Source organism: Rhinoderma darwinii, chromosome 1, assembly GCF_050947455.1.
Source record: "Rhinoderma darwinii isolate aRhiDar2 chromosome 1, aRhiDar2.hap1, whole genome shotgun sequence".
NCBI lineage: Eukaryota > Metazoa > Chordata > Amphibia > Anura > Rhinodermatidae > Rhinoderma > Rhinoderma darwinii.
In genome coordinates, this window is record NC_134687.1 from 24,019,596 (window position 1) to 24,043,035 (window position 23,440).

The window sequence follows — 23,440 nt, forward strand, 5'->3', positions numbered from 1 at the left end:
GGATCTCTAGACTGTCTGGATATCACAGATATTATGGATCCGGTTATGTCGTCTTTGTGTTACTTTTCCTATCTTGGGTATAACATTTGCTCATCACGGCGGCAGCAGCTGCAGGACAAACCAAAAGGCTGAGAACAATGAAAGTCAAGAGGGAGACCCTGTGGTTGATGATTTATCAATTGACAGGTAGCAAAGTTACATGATGGGGATTTTTTTTTCCTGTTGTGTAACTCTGCTGCCGGTCAATGGAAAAATCATCCACCAGAGCCCCCCTGTAGATTGCTCAATACACAGCCCCCTTGTACATAGCGCCAGATACAGCCCCCCTGTAGATAGCTCCACACACAGCCCCCCTGTAGATAGTGCCACACACAACCCCCCTGTACATAGCGCCAGACACAGCCCCCCTGTAGATATTGCCACACACAGACCCCTGTAGATAGCTCCACACACAGCCCCCTGTAGATAGCGCCACACACAGCCCCCTGTAGATAGCTCCAGATACAGCCCCCTTGTAGATAGCTCCAGATACAGCCCCTCTGTAGATAGCTCCAGATACAGCCCCCCTGTAGATAGTTCCACACACAGCCTCCCTGTACATAGGTCCAGATACAGCCCCCCTGTACATAGTGCCACACACAGCCCCCCTGTAGATATCTCCAGATACAGTCCCCTGTAGATAGCTCCACACACAGCCCCCCTGTAGATTGCTCCACACACAGCCCCCCTGTAGATAGCTCCACACATAGCTCCACACACAGCCCCCCTGTACATAGTGCCAAAAACAGTCCCCCTGTAGATAGCTCCATACACAGCCCCCCTGTAGATAGCTCCAGATACAGCACCCCTGTAGATAGCTCCACACATAGCTCCACACACAGCCCCCCTGTACATAGTGCCAAAAACAGTCCCCCTGTAGATAGCTCCATACACAGCCCCCCTGTAGATAGCTCCAGATACAGCACCCCTGTAGATAGCTCCAGATACAGCCCCCCTGTACATAGCGCCAGATACAGCACCCCTGTAGATAGCTCCATATACAGCCCCCCTGTAGATAGCTCCACAAACAGCCCCCCTGTAGATAGCTCCACACACAGCCCCGCTGTACATAGCGCCAGATACAGCCCCCCTGTAGATTGCTCCACACACAGCCCCCCTGTATATAGCTCCACACATAGCCCCCTGTAGATAGCTCCACACACAGCCCCCCTGTACATAGTGCCACAAACAGTCCCCCTGTAGATAGCTCCACACACAGCCCCCCTGTAGATAGCTCCAGATACAGCACCCCTGTAGATAGCTCCAGATACAGCTCCCTTGTAGATAGCTCCAGATACAGCCCCCCTGTACATAGCGCCAGATACAGCCCCCCTGTACATAGCTCCACAAACAGCCCCCCTGTAGATAGCTCCACACACAGCCCCCCTGTAGATAGCTCCACACACAGCCCCGCTGTACATAGCGCCAGATACAGCCCCCCTGTAGATAGCTCCAGACACAGCCCCCTGTAGATAGTTCCAGATACAGCCCCCCTGTAGATAGCTCCACATACAGCCCCCCTGTAGATAGCTCCACACACAGTCCCCACTGTAGATAGCTCCACACACAGCCTCCCTGTACATAGGTCCAGATACAGCCCCCCTGTACATAGTGCCACACACAGCCCCCCTGTAGATAGCTCCAGATACAGTCCCCTGTAGATAGCTCCACACACAGCCCCCCTGTAGATTGCTCCACACACAGCCCCCCTGTAGATAGCTCCACACATAGCCCCCTGTAGATAGCTCCACACACAGCCCCCCTGTACATAGTGCCACAAACAGTCCCCCTGTAGATAGCTTCACACACAGCCCCCCTGTAGATAGCTCCACACACAGCCCCCCTGTAGATAGCTCCACACACAGCACCCCTGTAGATAGCTCCACACACAGCCCCCCCGTAGATAGCTCCAGATACAGCCCCCCTATACATGGCGCCAGATACAGCCCCCCTGTACATAGCTCCACACACAGCCCCCCTGTACATAGCTCCACACACAGCCCCCCTGTACATAGCTCCACACACAGCCCCCCTGTACATAGCGCCAGATACAGCCCCCCTGTAGATAGCTCCAGACACAGCCCCCTGTAGATAGTGCCACACAGACCCCTGTAGATAGTGCCACACAGACCCCTGTAGATAGCTCCACACACAGCCCCCTGTACATAGCGCCACACACTGCCCCCCTGTAGATAGCTTCACACACAGCCCCCCTGTAGATAGCTCCAGATACAGTCCCCTGTAGATAGCTCCACACACAGCCCCCCTGTAGATAGCTCCACACACAGCCCCCCTGTAGATAGCTCCACACATAGCCCCCCTGTAGATAGCTCCACACACAGCCCCCCTGTACATAGTGCCACAAACAGCCCCCTGTAGATAGCTCCACACACAGCCCCCCTGTAGATAGCTCCAGATACAGCACCCCTGTAGATAGCTCCAGATACAGCCCCCCTGTTCATAGCACCAGATACAGCCCCCCTGTAGATAGCTCCAGACACAGCCCCCTGTACATAGCGCCAGACACAGCCCCCCTGTAGATAGCTCCAGACACAGCCCCCTGTACATAGCGCCAGATACAGCCCCCCTGTACATAGCTCCAGACACAGCCCCCTGTAGGTAGCGCAACACACAGCCCCTTATACTTTGTGCGGAGAGCGGTAGAGGTAGCCGGCCCTATTGCTGCCACTCTCCTCTCTGCTTTCACTCACCGTCAGAAGAAGGCAGGAGTCTTGCAGCGGCGTTCTCACTGGTGTCGATGCCAGCCCGGGAGTGGACCAGTCCAGTCACCTGACCGGTGAGGTCAGATGACAGGTCAGGTGAAGTCCGGTGACTGGACTGGTCCACTCCCGGGCCGGCATCGATCCCAGTGAAAACACTGCCGCAAGACTCCTGCGTTCTTCTGATCGCTGCTTCAGTAAGCAGCGATCAGCTGTTTTGATGCAGCGCCCAGCGGGACATTTTGAAGACCGGCCGGGATGGTGGGACAGCGGTGAGAAACCAGGACTGTCCCGCCGGAATCAGGACGGTTGGGAGGTATGCAAGTTGTAGTGTCACAACAGCTGGGGAGCTATAGGTTGGTGACCACTGTGACATTAAGTATCATATAGATATGCAGTGTATCCTCTATCACCTGTGTATCAGACCTGACTTGTTGGGCATCATTCACATCTGCGTCGCGCTTCCATTCATCGGTTCCATCAGACCTTTCCGTCAGGGGAACCCATGAACGAAAACCATAGCTTTACGTTTGCATTATTATTGATTTCAATGGTAACGCTTCCGTTGCTAATGGTTTCCATTTGTTTCTGTTCCGTAACGTTTCCATTTTTTCGGCAGAATCAATAGCGGATGACAAACCCTACTGGGGTGATAATGGCGATCCAATTGGTTGTATCCAGCTTTCCTGGAGACAGATATAAGTGAGAAATGGCTGAATAGAAGTTTTCACAACTTGGAAGAAGAGGGCGACACAAGGAGAAGAGCGGTAAGGTGAAGCTGGAAGTGGTAATCTGAGACTGATGAGCCATCATTAATCTCTCAGGTGAGGAAGGCCGGTGGTAACACAAGATATCTTCTCCCTTTGGGCGGTAAATACCAGGACGGGAACCTTATCCCCCAGGTAACTTCCTCCTAACACGTGGATTATTAATTGTAGGCTAAATGCTCACATTGCATTGTATGGACTTCTCAATGAGAAGACTGAAACAACCATGGCCACAGATGGAGTGGTATGCAGTGATACAGCAGGATATAGTGCCATCAGCAGAGGAGCCCTTTTTACATGTGTTAGGGTATGTCCACACAGCTTATTTTCGGCCATTTTTCGGGCCGTAAACAGCCGTAAAAACGGCCGAAAAATTGGAAGCAGAACGCCTCCAAACATCTGCCCATTGATTTCAATGGGTAAAACGGCGTTCTGTTCTGACAGGGCGTTTTTAAAAACGGACGCGTAAAAAAAACGCCCATGAAAAAGAAGTGCATGTCACTTCTTGAGCCGTTTTTGGTACAGTTTTTCATTGTCTCTATAAAAAAACAGCTCCAAAAATGTCCGTTAAAAACGTCGCCAAAAACGCAAGTTGCTTAAAAAACATCTGAAAATCAGGAGCTCCGTATTTTCAGGAGTTTTTGGTTAAGCGTGTGAACATAGCCTCAGGTGTCATATCTGACATCCTTATATGTTGGCATCCAGCTATTGACCAACATCCCCAGAATTCATGTCTCCCAGTGGTGTATCTATAGGGGCACCTCCTACAGTGATACCCAGGCCCTGCTGCCCACTGCACATATCCAACAGTTACTGGACAAATACAGCTCTGCTACATCTCTGTGCACTTGTATCATCTAAGAGGAAAGAAAAATGTTTAATACTTGAACCCAAAATGAGGTGAGGCCTCGAAAAGACTACATGCAAACCTATGCCATGTCATGGGATGTCATGTTGGCATATAAAAATATTACATCCTATTCCGGTCCATGGTTGCCTGGGTCGCTCTCTTTCAGTATTGCACTGGGGTACTTGGGCCCACCAGAGGGAGATTTTGTCTGTGCACAGAATGTGGGTTCATTAATATGGTCTTACTGGTTATATGTAAATCAACACATAAAAATAGATCATGCCAGAAAGTGATTGACTGTAAAACCAGTATCAAAGGGGGTTGTCTTCTACTCACAGGTGTAGGTAGCGGAGAGGGAGGGGCAGCGGCCTGGGTACACATACATGGTGGGGGCCACTCACCAAAATATTCATCCTCAGTAAGTGTACTTTTCTGTAGTCCTGAAATTGCGCTGTCTGAGCGTGCTTTTGGGTTCGGACATCACGTGAGGCGTCATCCTCGCCCAGTCAGTCACGGAGTGGTATCCATAGTACAAGGGAAGAGTCTCAGAGCGCATCACGAAACAGCCAACAGCAGGTGAAAAGACACAACACGGGGCAGGTAAGTGAAATTAGAGGGGCACAGAGTGATAGCATGCCAGCTGGGCAGAGTGATGGCATACTAGGGGCATAACTCACAACTTTTGAATTCGGAAAAGAGGGACATTTTAAGCCACGCCCCTAACCACGCCCAATATCCCGCATCAACACATCAAATCACGGCCAGATCCTTCTTCAAATAGCAAGATCATATTCTCTCTGCGGATCTCTAGACTTACGCTGATGAAGGAGAGTGAGCAGGTGCTTTAAATAATAATAGCCACTCACACTAGTCTTGAGGGGAGTGGTGTGTGGTGCATGGGATGTGTAGTAAGAAATAATAAATGAGTAGTGTGTGCAAGTGTAATACTATAAGTGAAATATAGGGGGCAGTAATGAGTGAAGTGCCTCAATAGAAATAAATGGATAATGGGGTGCAAGTGTGTGAAACATGGAGGGATAGTGTGCACGTCATGAGGCACAACGTGTATAGCCAGGTAGAAGCCTATTTGTGACGCCTTGATAGTTCATAGAGCGGGCTACCCTGCTTGCTATGCCAAACAACAACACACCATTCTCACTCAGCATCAAAGACCCGGCTGTGTCCAAGAGAAGCGAATATACGTAATAATGAAAAATACCTGGGGTATTAGTGATCATTTTGGCCAAAAGCTCGCAATCCACGACAAGGATCCCCAGACTTGCGAGTCCCTAACTCCTTAACTGGAACTGAATGTTCCTGATGCACAAACAAAACCGATAAAAACAAGGGGACATATACAAAAACACCGAGAAAGGCCATACTTACAAATGGACACAGCCAGGTCAGAAACGCTGATGAAGGAGAGTGAGCAGGTGCTTTAAATAATAATAGCCACTCCCACTAGTCTTGAGGGGAGTGGTGTGTGTGGTGCATGGGATGTGTAGTAAGAAATAATAAATGAATAGTGTGTGTGCAAGTGTAATACTATAAGTGAAATATAGGGGGCAGTAATGAGTGAAGTGCCTCAATAGAAATAAATGGAGAATGGTGTGTTGTTGTTTGGCATAGCAAGCAGGGTAGCCCGCTCTATGAACTATCAAGGCGTCACAAATAGGCTTCTACCTGGCTATACACGTTGTGCCTCATGACGCACACACTATCCCTCCATGTTTCACTCACTTGCACCCCATTATCCATTTATTTCTATTGAGGCACTTCACTCATTACTGCCCCTATATTTCACTTATAGTATTACACTTGCACACACACTATTCATTTATTATTTCTTACTACACATCCCATGCACCACACACACCACTCCCCTCAAGACTAGTGGGAGTGGCTATTATTATTTAAAGCACCTGCTCACTCTCCTTCATCAGCGTTTCTGACCTGGCTGTGTCCATTTGTAAGTATGGCCTTTCTCTGTGTTTTAGCTGCAGGACAAACCAAAAGGGTGAGAACAATGAAAGTCAAGAGGGAGACCCTGTGGTTGATGAGTTTTCAATTGACAGGTAGCAGAGTTACATGATGGGGATTTTTTTTCCAGTTGTGTAAGGGCATGTTCAGACGTGGCTGATTTCTGCAGACACTGTCCACATCAATGCCGCACATAATCTGCGTTGCAGATTCCGTTGTGCCTTTGCCTAAAATGTGAAGTAAATTGCTGCGGATTAGTCGTTGCGGATTCAGGTGAAGAGTACATCCTGCTCTCTTTTAAAACATTCCATCTCAGTTTGGCTATACACCTCGAAACACATAGGTCCAGCCAGAATGATGAAATATCCTGTTTGTGAAAGCAATCCGCAACGCAACACACATAACATCTGCGGATCTCATTGTGGAATTTTGCAACTCCATTGAAGTCAATGGAGAAATTCCGCCACAAGTACGCATCAAGTCTGCAACAGCCAGTGTATGCTGCGGACACCAAATTCCGCACCGCAGCCTATGGTCCGCAGCGGAGTTGTCCGCAACGTCTGCACGAAGAGAACTAAAAAAGTGTGAAAACCAATGGACAAACTGTCTGCTGCGGATTTCCAGTGAGCACTGTCCACAGCAGAATTCCACAGCAATTCCGCCACGTCTGAACGTGCCCTTACTCTGCTACTGGTCAATGGAAAAATCATCCACCAGAGCCCCCTGTAGATTACTCCACACACAGCCCCCCCTGTACATAGCGCCACACACAGCCCCCCTGTAGATCGCTCCACACACAGCCCCCCTGTACATAGCTCCACACACAGCCACCTGTAGATAGCTCCACACACAGCCACCTGTAGATAGCGCCACACACAGCCCCCCTGTAGATAGCGCCACACACAGCCCCCCTGTAGATAGCTCCACACACAGCCCCCCTGTAGATAGCTCCACAAACAGCCCCCCTGTAGATAGCTCCACACACAGACACCTGTAGATATCTCCACACAAAGCCCCCCTGTAGATAGCTCCACACACAGTCCCCCTGTAGATAGCGCCACACACAGCGCCCTGTAGATAGCGCCACACACAGCCCCCCTGTAGATAGCTCCACACACAGCCCCCCTGTAGATAGCTCCACACACAGCCCCCCTGTAGATAGCTCAACACAACCCCCTCCCCCTTGTACATAGTGCCACACAACCCCCTCCCCCTTGTACATAGTGCCACACAACCACCCTTCCCCCTTGTACATAGCGCTACACAACCACCCTTCCCCCTTGTACATAGCGCCACACAACCACCATTCCCCATTGTACATAGTGCCACACAACACCCCTCCCCCTTGCACATAGTGCCACACAACCCCCCACCCGCTTATACTTTGTGCCACAATGCCGCCAGAGCGGAGAGTGGTAGAGGTAGCCTACTGCTGCCACTCTCCACTCTGATTTAATGTCACTCACCATCTGAAGAAGGCAGGAGGTCTTGCAGCGGCGTTCTCACTGGGATCGATGCCGGCCCAGGAGTGGATCAGTCCAGTCACCTGACCTGTCACCTGCCAGGTGAGGTCAGATGACAGGTCAGGTGACTGGGCTGGTCCACTCCCGGGCCGGCATCGATCCCAGTGAGAACGCCGCTGCAGGACTCCTGCCTTCTTCTGATGCTGATTGCTGCTGCAGTCGTCTGGCATGCAGGGCGCCTGTCAGCAGCGATCAACTGTTTTCCAGACAGCCCGGGACAGCGGGACCCCGGTGAGAAACCGGGACTGTCCCACCGGATCCGGGATGGTTGGGTGGTATGTAGGGGGCAGAGTAGTGGCATACTAGGGGGACAGAGTGATAGCATGGCAGCTGGGCAGAGTGATGTCATACTAGCGGGACAGAGTGATAGCATGGCAGCTGGGCAGAGTGATGTCATACTAGGGGGACAGAGTGATAGCATGGCAGCTGGGCAGAGTGATCGCATACTAGGGGGACAGAGTGATAGCATGGCAGCTGGGCAGAGTGATGTCATACTAGCGGGACAGAGTGATAGCATGGCAGCTGGGCAGAGTGATGTCATACTAGGGGGACAGAGTGATAGCATGGCAGCTGGGCAGAGTGATCGCATACTAGGGGGACAGAGTGATAGCATGGCAGCTGGGCAGAGTGATCGCATACTAGGGGGACAGAGTGATAGCATGGGAGCTGGGCAGAGTGATGGCATACTAGGGGGACAGAGTGATAGCATGCCAGCTGGGCAGAGTGATCGCATACTAGGGGGCAGAGTGATGGCATACTAGGGGGCAGAGTGGTGGCATACTAGGGGGCAGAGTGATAGCATGGCAGCTGGGCAGAGTGATCGCATACTAGGGGGACAGAGTGATAGCATGGGAGCTGGGCAGAGTGATGGCATACTAGGGGGCAGAGTGATAGCATGCCAGCTGGGCAGAGTGATGGCATACTAGGGGGCAGAGTGATAGCATGCTAGCTGGGCAGAGTGATGGCATGCCAGCTGGGCAGAGTGATCGCATACTAGGGGGCAGAGTGATGGCATACTAGGGGGCAGAGTGGTGGCATACTAGGGGGCAGAGTGATAGCATGGCAGCTGGGCAGAGTGATGGCATACTAGGGGGACAGAGTGATAGCATGGGAGCTGGGCAGAGTGATGGCATACTAGGGGGCAGAGTGATAGCATGCCAGCTGGGCAGAGTGATGGCATACTAGGGGGACAGAGTGATAGCATGGCAGCTGGGCAGAGTGATGTCATACTAGCGGGACAGAGTGATAGCATGGCAGCTGGGCAGAGTGATGTCATACTAGGGGGACAGAGTGATAGCATGGCAGCTGGGCAGAGTGATCGCATACTAGGGGGACAGAGTGATAGCATGGCAGCTGGGCAGAGTGATGGCATACTAGGGGGACAGAGTGATAGCATGCCAGCTGGGCAGAGTGATCGCATACTAGGGGGCAGAGTGATGGCATACTAGGGGGCAGAGTGGTGGCATACTAGGGGGCAGAGTGATAGCATGGCAGCTGGGCAGAGTGATCGCATACTAGGGGGACAGAGTGATAGCATGGGAGCTGGGCAGAGTGATGGCATACTAGGGGGCAGAGTGATAGCATGCCAGCTGGGCAGAGTGATGGCATACTAGGGGGCAGAGTGATAGCATGCTAGCTGGGCAGAGTGATGGCATGCCAGCTGGGCAGAGTGATCGCATACTAGGGGGCAGAGTGATGGCATGCCAGCTGGGCAGAGTGATGGCATGCCAGCTGGGCAGAGTGATGGCATACTAGGGGGCAGAGTGATAGCATGCCAGGGGGCAGAGTGATGGCATACTAGGGGGCAGAGTGATAGCATGCCAGCTGGGCAGAGTGATCACATACTAGGGGGCAGAGTGATGGCATGCCAGGGGGCAGAGTGATGGCATACTAGGGGGCAGAGATGGAATGCCAGCTGGGCAGAGTGATCGCATACCAGGGGGCAGAGTGTTAGAATATTGAATACAAAGTGATGGCATACAGGGGTAAGAGTGATGGCATATTGAGGACATATTTATTGTATACCAGGGGGATAGTGATGGCATATTAGGGGAAGATTGATGGCATACCAGGGGGCAGAGTGATGGCATATTAATATGCATTACCTAGATTCAGGGCCTACTCAGGCCTCGGATGTGTTTAGCACCCCCCCCCCCTCCCTCTCTCGTTTGCTGAACCCTGAGCTACATCTCTGCTTTTACTGGACCTTTGCGTCCCTGTTTTTTAGGGGCTCCCTTTTGTGTCAGAACCTGGCATACTAGGGGGCAGAGTGGTGGCATACTAGGGGGCAGAGTGATAGCATGGCAGCTGGGCAGAGTGATCGCATACTAGGGGGACAGAGTGATAGCATGGGAGCTGGGCAGAGTGATGGCATACTAGGGGGCAGAGTGATAGCATGCCAGCTGGGCAGAGTGATGGCATACTAGGGGGCAGAGTGATAGCATGCTAGCTGGGCAGAGTGATGGCATGCCAGCTGGGCAGAGTGATCGCATACTAGGGGGCAGAGTGATGGCATGCCAGCTGGGCAGAGTGATGGCATGCCAGCTGGGCAGAGTGATGGCATACTAGGGGGCAGAGTGATAGCATGCCAGGGGGCAGAGTGATGGCATACTAGGGGGCAGAGTGATAGCATGCCAGCTGGGCAGAGTGATCACATACTAGGGGGCAGAGTGATGGCATGCCAGGGGGCAGAGTGATGGCATACTAGGGGGCAGAGATGGAATGCCAGCTGGGCAGAGTGATCGCATACCAGGGGGCAGAGTGTTAGAATATTGAATACAAAGTGATGGCATACAGGGGTAAGAGTGATGGCATATTGAGGACATATTTATTGTATACCAGGGGGATAGTGATGGCATATTAGGGGAAGATTGATGGCATACCAGGGGGCAGAGTGATGGCATATTAATATGCATTACCTAGATTCAGGGCCTACTCAGGCCTCGGATGTGTTTAGCACCCCCCCCCCCCCCTCCCTCTCTCGTTTGCTGAACCCTGAGCTACATCTCTGCTTTTACTGGACCTTTGCGTCCCTGTTTTTTAGGGGCTCCCTTTTGTGTCAGAACCTGGGCCCACCGCAGGATCCTCGGATATTCTGGTGTGTCTGCCGGACCCTGCTCGTACATGGTACTAATTGCCTGAAGTGCAGCAGTAAGATCTGCCGTTATATCATCCCATTATTTCATTATTCAAGTTGCTGTATTGTCCGAGAGTCTCTTAAAAAAGGGGGAGACCTCCTGGACCCACAGTAGAGAAAGCGCCTCTTCCACCAATAAAGGCCTGGCGGTTTCCGTTCTAGGGACTGGTGGGAATCCCAGGGGTTCCCTTCCACCTCTCACACTACTATAACTCATCCACTTATTATGCAATGCAAATCTATAGTGGGAGAAGCCCTTTAAAGGAACACTCCAGGTAAAGCTGATGCACTGTCAGCACTAGTGCAGAGCCGGAGGGGGCGGGGCATGACACAAAAATCAATGACCACCAAAGAAAAAATCCCTGTGTCATGCTCCGCCCCCTCAGGCCCTGCACTAGACATAACACAGTGAAGGCCATACATTATGTGGCAGCTGCAATGGGCCCCTGAGAAGTTTGAGGGATCTCAAGCTTGCTATACCCCCCTCTACTATCGGCTGGACCTTTAAAGGAACAGTGTCACGAAAAAAAAAATTTTTACATCCGTTTGATTTTAGTGTTTTATTAAAAACTTTTATATTTATTTGTGTGTTTGTGTTTTACTTTTTTTTATTTTTGAACTTTTTCTTCCCTATGGGGGCTGCCATTTTTTTTTCCATTTCTGTATGTGTCGATTAACGACACATACAGACATGGAATACGGCAGCTACAGTCCCATAGTGAATGCGAACGGGGCCCGTTCCATTCACTATGCTGTACGCCGTCCGGCGCCATTTTCCTGTAGACCGGAAGTCGCGGCCGGACAGTAAGATTACTACTTCCGGTCGCGGCTTCCGGACTTGTGCACTTGGAGCAGAGGTAGCAGACGGAGCGGACGGACCGGAGGGAGCGGCGGCGGCAGGAGCAGGTAAATTATTTCTATGTATGTTCGTGTTTCAGTGTGTGTTTACTAGTGTATGTAAACCTTCTACACTGTGTGTTAGCTCAAAAAATGGCGACACACAGTGTAGGAGGTTTGACCGTTCAATCCCCTCGTTTCTCCCGGCACTAGCCAGGATAAAGGAGGGGGGATTCTGAGAGCTCACTAGAGCGAGTGAGATTTCCCAAAATTGCAGCATAAAGCAATGTGGTTGCTTTACCACATGCAATGCTGCAATTTTGGGAATTGCTCCATCTAGTGACCAGCAATGGGAAATATTATAAATTAGAATCTAATTTATAATATTTCCTGACTCGTGAAAAAAAAAAAATCACCTATACACTAACTGTTTAACTAAAAAAAAAATACATTTTTTTCTAGCGTCACATTCCCTTTAAGGGGCTTCTCCAATCTATAATCACAGCAATGTAAACAAAACAGGATAATAAGTCAGATTAACATTCAAAGCATAAGGAGGGGAAGGGAAACAATCATCACGCCTGAGATGGCAGAAACCAGCACCATCCGGAACCCTGTTTTGATGTTCGCTGCGGGGCCCGCATTGCTGCATGAACTTATCTTTGTTTTATTATTATGTTAGAAGTTTAGATCAGATTTCCAGTTATTATTCCACAGCAGTCGGTAAATCATGTTAAAGATTATTGACAAATAAGATATTGTGTATGTAACAAAATCCCAATGGTAGAAATTACAGAACTAGCTTAATTCTTGGCTTATTGTGACCCCTACAGGCCAGTAGGGGAATAGCATGTCCACGCACACCAGTGTCACATCGTATGCTTCGACTTGATGTGGTTATAGGTATAACCGTGTCGGAGTCAGCGCCAAAAAACGACCGAAATCGTACCCCATTGATTTAAAAAGGAGGCAGAGGTGTTTTTTATTCCGAGCGGCTTTTGGCCACTTGTGGGGAAAAAAAGCAGCATGTCCTTTCTTGCCACGTTTTCCGCCTCTGACCTCCCATTGAGTCAATGGGAGACAGAAAAAACCTGCGGCGTTAGTTTCTGAGCGGTTTTTGCTGCATTTTTTGACAGCGGTCCTTGCATTAGCTTCAATAGTCGTGGGCAAAAAAGCGTTTAAAAAAAAAACACGAAAAAATGCGTACAGGCAGTTAAAAAAAATTCGGCAGGAATTCTGAGGCAGTTTTTTTTCTGCCTGCAAAGAACTCTTTGTGAACAGGGTCTAATACAGTATTTAGTATGATTTATCTGTATTATACAATCTTTATTAAACTGATTTGTTAATTTTTTTAAAATTAAAAGGGTTGGCCAACACGGGGCCAATACCCCCACCCCACAACAAACGGCTGTACCGGGCATCGGATGTTATACAGTGTGCAGTGTCGGAAGCAGATGACTACACACACTGTATAGCGGCCGTGCTGCAGTACTGCAACTCTGCTCCTATTCACTACAATAGGAGCAGAGTTGCATTACTGCAGCACGGCCGCTATACAGTGACCAGAGCCATTTGTTTCCGACACCGACCACTGCATAACATCCGGTGCCCAGAGGCAGCCAGAACAGCTGTTCGATGCGGGTTACAGGTGTCAGAACCCCATCGTTTATATACTGATGACCTATCCTGTGGATAGTACCGTCATATGACCAGCAGATGTCCCTATTATTACAATGTGTATATACAGTGAAAGAAATAAGTATTTGATCCCTTGCTGATTTTGTAAGTTTGCCCACTGTCAAAGACATGAACAGTCTCAAATTTTTAGTCTAGGTTAATTTTACCAGTAAGAGATAGATTATATTTAAAAAAAAAACAGAAAATCACATTGTCAAAATTATATATATTTATTTGCATTGTGCACAGAGAAATAAGTATTTGATCCCTTTGGCAAACAAGACTTAGTACTTGGTGGCAAAACCCTTGTTGGCAAGCACAGCAGTCAGACGTTTTTTGTAGTTGATGATGAGGTTTGCACACATGTTAGATGGAATTTTGGGCCACTCCTCTTTGCAGATCATCTGTAAATCATTAAGATTTCGAGGCTGTCGCTTGGCAACTCGGATCTTCAGCTCCCTCCATAAGTTTTCGATGGGATTAAGGTCTGGAGACTGGCTAGGCCACTCCATGACCTTAATGTGCTTCTTTTTGAGCCACTCCTTTGTTGCCTTGTCTGTATGTTTCGGGTCATTGTCGTGCTGGAAGACCCAGCCACGAGCCATTTTTAATGTCCTGGTGGAGGGAAGGAGGTTGTCACTCAGGATTTGACGGTACATGGCTCCATCCATTCCCCCATTGATGCGGTAAAGTAGTCCTGTGCCCTTAGCAGAGAAACACCCCCAAAACATAATGATTGACAGTGGGGACGCTGTTCTTTGGGTCATACGCAGCATTTCTCTTCCTCCAAACACGGCGAGTTGAGTTAATGCCAAAGAGCTAAATTTTAGTCTCATCTGACCACAGCACCTTCTCCCAATCACTCTCAGAATCATCCAGATGTTCATTTGCAAACTTCAGACGGGCCTGTACATGTGCCTTCTTGAGCAGGGGGACCTTGCGGGCACTGCAGGATTTTAATACATTACGGCGTAATGTGTTACCAATGGTTTTCTTGGTGACTGTGGTCCCAGCTGCCTTGAGATCATTAACGAGGTCCCCCCGTGTAGTTTTCGGCTGAGCTCTCACCTTCCTCAGGATCAAGGATACCCCACGAGGTGAGATTTTGCATGGAGCCCCAGATCGATGTCGATTGACAGTCATTTTTTATGTCTTCCATTTTCTTACCATTGCACCAACAGTTGTCTCCTTCTCACCCAGCGTCTTACTTATGGTTTTGTAGCCCATTCCAGCCTTGTGCAGGTCCATGATCTTGTCCCTGACATCCTTAGAAAGCTCTTTGGTCTTACCCATGTTGTAGAGGTTAGAGTCAGACTGATTCATTGAGTCTGTGGACAGGAGTCTTTTATACAGGTGACCATGTAAGAGCTGTCTATAATGCAGGCACCAAGTTGATTTGGAGGGTGTAACTGGTCTGGAGGAGGCTGAACTCTTAATGGTTGGTAGGGGGTCAAATACTTATTTCTCTGTGCACAATGCAAATAAATATATATCATTTTGACAATGTGATTTTCTTTTTTTTTTTTTTTTTTTATAATCTAGACTGTTCATGTCTTTGACAGTGGGCAAACTTACAAAATCAGCAAGGGATCAAATACTTATTTCCTTCACTGTATATATACAGTGCCCACCAAATTAGGATTTTTTTGTTTACTGAGATATTTAACGTTAAAGTTGTCATCTTCATTATCGGCTACCGCCGGTGTTAGCATTACCCAAAATGTACCATGCGGAGGTAGCACGGTCGGATTTACATCTCACCGGGGTGCTAGATTAGTGTGAGTCCCCTTGCCTCTCACTTTTGTGTGTGTGTGTGTACACAGCCCCGAGATAAGGACCGCAGGGTTCGTCATTCCCCTGGTGAGCAGAACATCTGAAGCTTTTTCATCATTACTCGCATGTTTGGGTCTTCCGGATCTTGGTGCGTCTTTATTGAACCGGTTATTTGGAAACGATGATCAGTTCTTTTAACAGTTGAAAATGAAATTGGATCACGGACAGGATAAGTGGCATTGAATAAAGCCGCTACTTCTCGATAGGATCTTATTTTTTCTTCGCCATACCCTCTCATCATCAATAAAGTGATCCTTTCCGTTTCGGTAAAATACATTTTGTGATATGACAATAGAAATGTACAAAAATTAAAATTACTCTCCGAATCAGCGCTCTCTGAAATTCACAAGCGACGACCGAAATGTGTACACATGAAATCATGTTACAATCGTAGACAAGGTCCATTTTATATCGCCGAGGCCGATTGTAATAATACGTCATTTAAAGTCACCTTGATGTGACATTCCCAAGCTCACACACACACACACACACGCACACACACACACGCGCCCACACACATTTAGGATTTTACCCGCGCGGTACATTTTGGGTAATGCTAACACCGGCGGTAACCGATAATGAAGATGATAACTTTAACGTTAAATATCTCAGCAAAAATGCCACTTCTGTCAGATAATTTAGAATGTTATTGAGCTATTTCTATATACGGTATCTGTGTGAAATAAAACTCGCTGACTAACGATGCACAAAAGGGGGCACTCTTACTGTGTGGGGCTAAACGAGGCACTATTACTCTATGGGGCCTATATGGGGCACTATAACTGTGTGGGGGCTAGAGGAGGTGCTATTACTGTGTGGGGGCTAGAAGAGGCGCTATTACTGTGTGGGGCTTATAAGGGGGCACTCTTACAGGGTGGGGGCTAAACGAGGCACTATTACTCTATGGGGCCTATATGGGGCACTATAACTGTGTGGGGGCTAGAGGAGGTGCTATTACTGTGTGGGGGCTAGAGGAGGTGCTATTACTGTGTGGGGGCTAGAGGAGGCGCTATTACTGTGTGGGGGCTAGAGGAGGCGCTATTACTGTGTGGGGCCTATAAGGGGGCACTCTTACAGGGTGGGGGCTAAAGGAGGCACTATTACTGTATGGGGCCTATAGGGGCACTACTATTACTGTGTGGGGCCTAAAGGGGCACTAATACTGTGTCGGGAAATTTAGGAAAATACGACATGCATGCAGGGGCACTAAGCTCACATACCTATGCAATGTAGCAGTGTTATACAGACACTGGGTGGATACACTGTTTAAACAATGGCCCAGTATGGCCCATATTGTTACATCTATCAGATCAAAAAAACACAAGTGATAATACATTCTTTATACCAGTATATGCATTAATTATCCATTTATAGGCTTATTTTTCATTTGAAATTTTTTTTATCAAATGAAAAAATTTGGCAAAATAAATTATTATAAATCGATAAAGTGACAATAGCTAAAGTAAACTAGGAATTGAGAAACACGATGTGCGTGCAGGAGCACAGAACTCACATACACAATATGACTTTTATGTGCAAACACTAGGTGGATACACTGTGTGACCAATAATGGACATATGTTATATGTATAGAGACTCAAAAAAGGGATCTCAATATATGGTCTTATCAGAGATCACATATAGTAAACGCACATTAACACCGACCTATATTATCTGGGCAGCTCCCTATAAACAGGGAAAAATAGGGGCTAGAAAACTAAATTAAAACTTTTTAAGAGATAGAATTGTTTAATATAGGTAGAAGAGATCTCCCCTCCAATTTAATCCTTTGGGATGGCGAGAATCCATTTGGAGAATCCAAAAGGCTTCTCTACGTAAAGATGTTTTTTCCAGTCATCTGGCTGGCTTTTTCACTAGTTCTATGCCATAAAAACGAAAATATTCTAAAGAACTATTATGTCTATCAATGAAGTGTTTAGCGGCTCCAGATGTTTTAGTAGAACTTTTCAGTGTATCTGGTATGTGTTCTGCTTTACGTGTTTTACGTTTCCTAGTAGTGCAGCCTATATACTTAAAGAGGCTCTGTCACCAGATTATAAGTGCCCTATCTTCTACATAATCAGATCGGCGCTGTAATGTAGGTAACAGCAGTGGTTTTTATTTTGAAAAACGATCATTAAATTATGAGCAATTTTAGATTTATGCTAATTAGTTTCTTAATGCCCAACTGGGCGTTTTTTAACTTTTGACCAAGTGGGCATTGTACAGAGGAGTGTATGACGCTGACCAATCAGTGACCAATCAGCGTCATACACTTCTCTCCATTCATGTCCATTTGTACTCAGCACGGCATGATCTCGCGAGATCACGCTGTGCTGTCACATACACCCACATTAACTTTACTGAAATGTCTTGAGAGTGAATAGACATCACCTCCAGCCAGGACGCAATGTCTATGCATGTAAAATAGTATTACCTGCCAAGGGTTTGTGGTATAGAGAGGTAGAAACACATTTATTTGCTTTATCCACACTTAGAGATAAATATGTCTGTGAAAATGAAAATCTCCTTTTTTTCTGGAAAACTTAGAATTTTCAAATTTTTGCAAGGAATAAGGAAGAAAAATCAAACCAACATCTGTAAAACAATTTCTCCTGATTACGGCAATACCCCATATGTGGCAATAAACTTCTGTTTGGACCCACAGCAGGGCTCAGAACGGAAGAAGTGCCATTTGGATTTTGGAGCGCAGATTTTACTGAAATGGTTTTCGGTGCCATGGCACGTTTGCAACGCACTGGAGGGACCTATACAGTGGAAAACCGCCACAAGTGACACCATTTGCAAAACTACACCCCTCAAGGAATTTTTCTAGCGGTATAGTTAGCATTTTTAAACCACAGGTTTTTTGCTGACTTTATTGGAATTAGTCTGTGAAGATGAAAATTTACTTTTTTTTCTGAAAAAAACATAGAATTTTCCAATTTTTATAAGGAATAAAGGAAAAAAGCACCTCAAAATTTGTAAAGCAACTTCTCCTGATTACGGCAATACCCCATATGTGGTAATAAACTGCTGTTTGGACCCACGGCAGGGCTCAGAAGGGAGGGAGCGCTATTTGGATTTTGCAGCTCAGATTTTGCTGAATTGGTTTCTGGGGGCCATGTCGCATTTGCAGAGCCCCCGATGTACAGTAGAAATTCCGCAGGTGTGATCCCATTTTGAAGACTATACCCCTCAAAGAATTAAATTGTGTGGTAAGCATTTTGATCCCCCAGGTGTTTTACAGATTTTATTAGAGTTGGGCCGTGAAAATGAAAAAATATTTTTTTTCCAATAATATGTAGATTTAGCTCATAATTTTTCATTTCCACAAGGAATACAGGAGAAGAGACACCCCAAAATGTATTACACAATTTCTCCTGTGTAGGGAAATACCCCATATGTGGTTGTAAACTGCTATTTGGACACACGGCAAGGGTCTAAAGCAGGGGTCTCAAACTCAGCCAGGTAAGTGGGCCGTATATAGAAAAAAATGTGAAGTTGACGGGCCGCATTACTTTCAAATTTGATACAATACAAAATTATTGTTAATTAGTTATTTGAACTGCTATAATAATACTACATTACTACAACAATACTACATTACTATAACAATACTACACTGCTATAACAATATTACATTACATTACTATAACAATACTACATTACTATAATAATACTACACTACTATAACAATATTACATTACTATAACAATACTACATTACTATAACAATACTACATTACTATAATAATACTACATTACCATAACGATACTACACTACTATAACAATACTACATTACTATAATAATACTACATTACCATAACAATACTACATTACTATAATACTACTACATTACTATAATAATACTACATTACCATAACAATACTAATCCCAAATTCTACCCTATTACATCTAGGACTGAGACAATGGACCGGTTTCAAATATCGATAGAAAAGGACCTACAACTACTTTATGAATCCACCAAAAAAGAAAAAGGAACAAACAATTTCCCAAGTAAATTGAGAAAAGCAAAAAAATCGCTTGAAGACAATGAGGACCTCATCATCAAAAAATCGGATAAGGGAGGCAGTATAGCAATTATGAAGAGGGAAGATTATAAAATGCAAATTGAGGAACTACTATCAGACCAAAGTACCTATAAAATACTAAAACAAAATCCAATCATCGGTTTTCAAAAAGAATTAAATAATCTGATTAAGACAGGAGTAGATAGCGGTTCCCTCACATCAAAACAAGCAGAGTATATGACTGTAGAACATCCTATTACGCCAATTCTCCATGCTTTGCCTAAAACGCATAAAAATACTATCCCTCCTCCCATGCGACCAATAGTCTCGGGAATAGGGTCTTTCTCTGAAAGAACCTCGGAATGGCTAGACTCCCTATTACAACCTATCGCACAAAATACGCCAAGTTTTTTGAAAGACACCAAGGATGTGTTACGTGCTTTCAGACACAAGATATGGTCAAAAGAATATACATGGTTAACATGTGATGTTATATCTCTTTATCCGAGTATACCGCACAATGTAGCTCACGCTGCTATAGAATACCACCTGAACAAACACAGCAACTACAGTGACTTATTACAAATATACATCCTGGAAATTCTCACCTTCTTACTAACACACAACTATTTCTTTTTTGATACCAAATATTACCTCCAATTAAAGGGGGTCTCAATGGGGGCAAAATTTTCTCCGTCTTTGGCGAACTTAGTTATGGCGTGGTGGGAGGAAAAAACCATTTTTTCCACAACAAATCCATTTGGAGATAATATCAATTGGTATGGCAGATACATCGATGACCTCCTGTTCATATGGGAGGGAGATGTATCTGCCATAAAAGATTTTGTGGTTTTCCTTAACTCCAATGACTACAATCTTAGGTTTACACATATGTTTGCCAAAACCAACACCATATTTTTGGATCTGGAATTAAAGGGAGAAGATGGTATCCAGATACATACAAAAACCTATAGGAAACCAACAGCTGGCAATACCATCTTACATGCAGGTAGTAACCACTCCAAACAGACCATTGTCTCGATCCCAGTAGGCGAATTATGCAGAACTAAACGCAATTGCAGCTCAGATGCACAATTTAAAACCGAAACACAACTCATACATAACAGACTATCCAACAGGGGGTACCCACATTGGTCTCTAGACAGAGCAGACCAAATAATAGCCAAGAAAAACAGAGACATCTTTTTGTCCCAAAATAACAAAAATCCAATATCAACATCTAGCATACCCACATTAGTGTTGCAACAAAATAGCCAATTCAAAAGTATAAAGAGAATTGTGAACAAACACCTACCCATGCTCAGAGAAGACCCAGTCCTGGAAGACATCCTTAAGGACGGATGTAGAATAGTCCCACGTAGAGCTCCTTCGTTGGCCACGACACTTTCTCCATCATTTTTCAGTTCCATCAAAACAAAAGGTTCATGGCTAGAACAAAAAGGATTTTTTAAGTGTGGAAACAATCCATGTAAAGTATGTTCATATGTAATACCTAAAAAGGTTTTTTCAAATTCAGCTAACACTGATACACATGCTATTAAAAATTACATCAATTGCAACTCCGATTCGGTCATATATATAATCGAATGCACACTATGTGACTTGAAATACATAGGATGTACAAACAGAAAGTTCAAAACAAGAATCCTTGAACATCTTGGCTACATCCGTAACCCAAACATCCTTACTACATCGAACGTAGCAAAACATTTCATAACCCAACATAATAGAACAATCAACAGTTTTTCCTGTTATGCCATTGAAAAAATATATACTCCCAAAAGAGGTGGGGATATTAAACATATAACACGAACAAGAGAAGCCTTTTGGATCTTCAGCCTTCAAACAAGGGTTCCAAAAGGCTTAAATCTAAGAAAGGACCTTATGTTTCATTATTAAAGCTAACAATTTGATATTTGTTTTTTCCATCCATAATACGGTTTCAACTAACCTAAATTCATATGTGATATTTGTACTAACCCTGTACCTCCAATGTACTGTTAGGGATTCACGTGATAGATAAAACTGGACTCCATAGATAAACCAGATCAGAATAATTTTCTAGTAATAATTAACATAATTTGAATATAGAAATTTTTTCCCCAATGAAAACTAATACAGAAAATTAAATTATCAAAAAACAATAAAAACGAAAAGAGATCATCTAGACCACTCTGGTCTGACCCCGACTGAATATCACCATATCTTAGACAGTCGATTAAACATACTTGTTCGGAGGATTCAAAACCAGCTTTGTACATCAAATTCACATTTTTTGGTCAAAATCATATAAAACTTTTAAGTTCGCAAATCCAAACATCAAAGAAAGAACATGAATTTTGAACTACGTAACTGATCATTTTTACAGTACCAAATTTAATACCTATCTTGCCCGTACATGAATTATACAACTATGTATCTCATGACACGAAGTAAAAATCAAAAAATTCAAAAATTGATCTGGATATATAGAATTAATAGATTTTTCCAGTTCTACAAATAAAGTTAAAGTTATTATATTCAACAAACTTAGTCACTCTACTAAGATCATTCCACTAAAAAATAAATAAAAAATAAAAAATAAAAATAAATTAAAAACCATAAACAACGAAACCCGAAAACACTAATCAAATATTAAAACATTAAAGACACTAACATATATATCAAGATATATAAACACCAGTTTTTTATCATTATTTTAAATACACGTCTTTTCCATTACTTTTTTCACATATATTCAATAGTTCTTCATTTATTATTATTTTCTCTTCTAATTGGTAGGCGTTACCTCACTTATGTAGTCAGTCTCCCGACGTTACTCGCGTCTTGTAAGGTGACTTAACAAGAAATTTTTCTGTAATAATTACTAATACACCAGACTAATAACAACAATTTTAAATAAATAAGTTACCTTAGAGAAGTGATAAAGTTATAGTAATCTTTCGAATCCCTCTGTTTCTATTTTTTTCTATTTTTTCTATTCTTTGTTACGTCCGAAAAAAGGAAACACCATATTAAAACAATCTAATTAGATCGAAACACAAAAACGGATGTCTTCTGTTTTCATGAACATAGTTCAGATTTCAAGAACATACGATAATTAATATAAAAACAAATGCGGATTTCATAGATAGAATCTAAACTTATGTATGTTTCTATAATTAATCTTCAGGTATACAACATAGAAAATCTTTACATACCGTACAACGGATTCATCCATAACAAGGAAACAGACAAAAGATTGCGGTCCACGGGGCTCCTCCTTTTCCTCTCCGGCTGTGAACCGCAATTAATTAAGTAATTATCTACAAGATCGACTGACTATAAATAGGTCTAGACTGCACAGTCAGACTTATCATAAGCCATGACTAAGGACCTAGCGAAGGTCTGAAACGCGTAGGCTACCGCCTTTCCTCTCCTTCTCTCTGTACTCTGGACTGTACCTACCTGTCACTTTATTTTCTCGTAGCCCCTGTGCTTCGATTTTAACCGAGACCAATTAAACTTGGAAACTTGATTTCCGTTTTTACTAAAACTACACTCCCAGCGCTGGTTCCAACTTCCCTGGTTCTGTTATAACAATACTACATTACTATAATAATACTACATTACTATAACAATACTACATTACTATAATAATACTACACTACTATAACAATATTACATTACTATAATAATACTACATTACTATAACAATACTACACTACTATAATAATACTACACTACTATAACAATATTACATTACTATAACAATACTACATTACTATAATAATACTACATTACTATAACAATACTACATTACTATAATAATACTACATTACTATAACAATACTACATTACTATAATAATACTACATTACTATAACAATTCTACATTACTGTAACAATACTACATTACTATAACAATACTACATTACTCTAATAATACTACATTTCTATAACAATACTACATTACTCTAATAATACTACATTTCTAGAACAATACTACATTACTATAATAATACTACATTACTAGAAGAATATTA